This window comes from Engraulis encrasicolus, chromosome 2, assembly GCF_034702125.1.
Source record: "Engraulis encrasicolus isolate BLACKSEA-1 chromosome 2, IST_EnEncr_1.0, whole genome shotgun sequence".
In the NCBI taxonomy this organism is placed as follows: Eukaryota; Metazoa; Chordata; class Actinopteri; order Clupeiformes; family Engraulidae; genus Engraulis; species Engraulis encrasicolus.
This window is the reverse complement of record NC_085858.1, coordinates 49,411,365-49,415,060: the sequence shown is the minus strand read 5'-3', so window position 1 is coordinate 49,415,060 and position 3,696 is coordinate 49,411,365. Positions and strand designations below refer to the sequence as shown.

General features: G+C 48.8%; 1 long non-coding RNA gene across 1 annotated transcript; it reads right to left on the bottom strand.

Moving 5' to 3' along the window:
- Positions 1-560: 560 nt before the first annotated feature.
- On the bottom strand, positions 561-2,980 carry LOC134463284 (uncharacterized). The gene is made up of 3 exons (XR_010037704.1): positions 1,812-2,980; positions 1,292-1,315; positions 561-803 (listed from the first exon to the last, which is right to left on the bottom strand). It is a non-coding gene; the product is annotated as an uncharacterized LOC134463284 (long non-coding RNA).
- Between the last annotated feature and the right edge of the window lie 716 nt (positions 2,981-3,696).

Below are 3,696 nucleotides of genomic sequence, written 5' to 3'. Positions count from 1 at the left end.
TCTCTCTCTCTCCCCAGATATACTCTCTTGTGTCTCCTCATCTCCCTCTATTCATCTATTCATCTCCATCTGGCCATGTGGTCATGTGGGCTCCTCTGTTTGCATGCAAAGCCACAGATGCACAGATGCTGCACTGAGGTTCAACGACCAGGTGACATTTTCAAATGTGGAAAAGGTGTGTGTGTGTGTGTGTGTGTGTGTGTGTGTGTGTGTGTGTGTGTGTGTGTGTGTGTGTGTGTGTGTGTGTGCGAGTGGAGGAAAATGTGGTCATTAACAGAGAGGCATTCAGCAAGAACAGAGACTGGTGGAACTCCCAAGAGGGGAGGTGTGTGTGCGTGTGCGCGTGCATGTGTGTGTGTGTGTGCGTGTGTCTGCATGTGTGTGTATGCTTGTGCGTGTGCGTGTGTGCGTATGCGTGTGTGTGTGCGTGTGCGCGTGCATGTGTGTGTGTGTGTGTGAGAGAGAGAGAGCGAGTTTTCCTTTTGGCTCCTGTAGTGTGGGAGATACCTCACTGCACTCTACTCCTCTCTATTCTACCATGAAGACTCGAGAGGCAAACGAACGTTATTAACATTTATTGAACATTAGACATGATACAGGAATGCATAAAAGTTTGGCGAACAATAACACTTGATAAAATGCATGAATCAGTTTGGCGAAGGTTCCCGTCTTCGCGTTGAACTCCGGGATAGGACAGCATATCCTCCAGCGGAGATGGAGGCGGGCGTAGCCTGCCCCCTAACAGACGGGAACCTCTGGTGACGGTGGACGGAGGGGTGGTGGTGGCTTCAAAATCGGCTTAACTGAAAAGCAGAGAACAGAATGAGTGACAGCTATTTAAACAAACGTGAATGTGATCCATTGGCTGAGAGGTAACGATGCATGAGTGACGCGTAACGGGGGAACCCCCAATCTCGCGTTGTGATTGGTTGGCGATCCTGGGCAATGATGACGCATGTATGATCTGTCAAAAGGAAGATTTGTTGGTTGGCCTAGTAGGCTAAGTTTGACAGCCGAGAAATTCGAGTCTCCCTGGTAGAATTTACGCAAGCTCCCATTTCTACCATGAAGACTCGAGAGGCAAACGAACGTTATTAACATTTATTGAACATTAGACATGATACAGGAATGCATAAAAGTTTGGCGAACAATAACACTTGATAAAATGCATGAATCAGTTTGGCGAAGGTTCCCGTCTTCGCGTTGAACTCCGGGATAGGACAGCATATCCTCCAGCGGAGATGGAGGCGGGCGTAGCCTGCCCCAAAATAGAGATTAGAAGTGAACTCACCTACCGCTTACAAGGAGACACCATCTGAAAGACATGAAAAGTTAGTTAGATGATTGATTGATGATAGACGGAAGATGAAGGATGATAGGTGATGATGATGAGATGATGATGATAATGATGATAATGATGATAATGATGACAATGACAATGATGACAATGGCAATGATGACGATGATGACGATAATGATGATAATGATGACAATGATGACAATGATGAAGATGATAATGATAATGATAATGATGACAATGACGATAATGATGACAATGATGATAATGATGACGATGATAACAATGATGATGATGATAAAGATGATAATGATAACGATGACAATGACGACAATGATTACAATGATAATAATAATGATGATGATGAGTGATAAGTGATAGGTGTTGGAAGACAAATGATGATAGATTAAATGAGATTATAAATGATAGGGATGTTCTAAGGCTTAAGCTTATGGGCGGTTGTCTAGCGGAGGCATGAAGCCTGTGATGATGATGGTGATGATAATGTCGGTACCTTAGGCTATGCGAGAAGACATGGCGCGGATGCGCTGAGAGCAGAGACACAGCAGAGCGTTATGATTTGATTGATAGATGCACCTTGGTCAGGAGAGCGCTGAAAACTTAGATTATGACAGTAGGTAGAGAGCCGGAATCGTGACCTAGGAGAGAGAGTAGAACATGGTGATGAATGAGTAAATGAATGGATGGATGAATGAATGTAGGCTATAATATGTGGTATGATAGTTGACATCATAGATAAACAACCATGGCAACTAGGCTGGTTCAATGTTACAAAATATAGAGATAACAGGCTTACGGACCACTATAAAATCGATCTGATAGATGAGAGAAGGATAGAATACAGACATGACCGGGTGACCGGAGCGATAGCCCCCCAAGAGATGGAGTGAATGCCGCCGGTGCAGCAAAATACCACCGTCACCAGAAATGAGAATAGAAAACATAAAGTTACAGACCAGATATAGCATGCTTCAACGACGTGATGAGGAGTGAGGCAAATGCAGGAAGCGTATGCGCCAGACGACCAACGGCCCAGCGCCTTGATCGCAGTAGGGGACAGACCCCGCTTAGCGGCCGTGGTGGCCACGCCGATTCTGAACGAGCGTGCTGTATACCTCTTGGGCGAGGAACGAGAAGAACGAAACAGAGTTAACAGAACAGAAACAGTACACTGAGCCAGATGACAAAGCGAGGAATGAGCCGAATGCAAGATGCACTGCGTCGGACCAGCGGCTGAAAGCCTGCACTATGCGGGCGTCTGCCCAGAGTGGTGAGAGAGACAGCTTTAGACAAAGCATGAGTGGCTAACATTAAAAGACGAGCACCTCGGCCAGGATAGCAGAAAGGTCAGGTTAAAACAGAGGAGAATCGGCAGACAACTGGTAATCATGACCTAAGAGAGGGAGAGAGCAGAGCTTGTAGCTGAAACGAACAATGAATGAAACACCAAGAAAACATCTCGACCAAGAATAATAACACCATGTCAGTTATGATAAACACCTACGCGGTGTGGCGCGGTGAATGCTTGTGCAAAGCAGGCATGGACACAGGCAGTGGGGCGGATGCCCTGGTTGGTTGAGAGAAACAACTTGCGGTAACTGCATGATTAGACTAGCAATAAAAAAGGGTGGCACCTTAGTCAGGAGAATGCAGAAAGTGCGAGCTTACGACAGAGGAGAGTTGGAGAGCCGGTTATCGAGACCTGAGAGGGACAGAGCAGAAAGCTGAAACATCACTGAATAACTGCACCAGAACAAAAACGGCATATCAAAATAGACATAAACTCCTACTCGCTACCAGTGGGTAGCTGCGATAAGTTTGTCATGCGGGATGGATGAGGATACCGATACAACCAGGTGACTGGCGTTAAAGTTGGGGCGACAGCCCAGTGCGATGCTGAGGCGATGGCCCATTGTGATGCCGAGTTGTGATGTTGAGCCGTGGTGTTGAGGTGCGACAGCCCAGGGCAATGCTGAGGTGAGCCGTTGATGCACGAGCCCTGAGGCGCCGGCCCAGGGTGATGTTGAGTCGCCGGCCCAGGGTGATGTTGAGTCGCCGGCCCAGGGTGATGTAGAGTCGCCGGCCCAGGATGATGTAGAGTCGCCGGCCCAGGGTGATGTAGAGTCGCCGGCCCAGGATGATGTAGAGTCGCCGGCCCAGGATGATGTAGAGTCGCCGGCCCAGGATGATGTAGAGTCGCCGGCCCAGGATGACGTTGGGGCCGATGCCCAGTCCAGTGTCGGGGCCGATGCCCAGTCCGTCGTCGGGGCCAGAGCCCAGTCCGTCGTCGGGGCCAGAGCCCAGTCCATCGTCGGGGCCAGAGCCCAGTCCATCTTTGGGGCCAGAGCCCAGTCCATCGTTGGGGCCAGAGCCCAGTC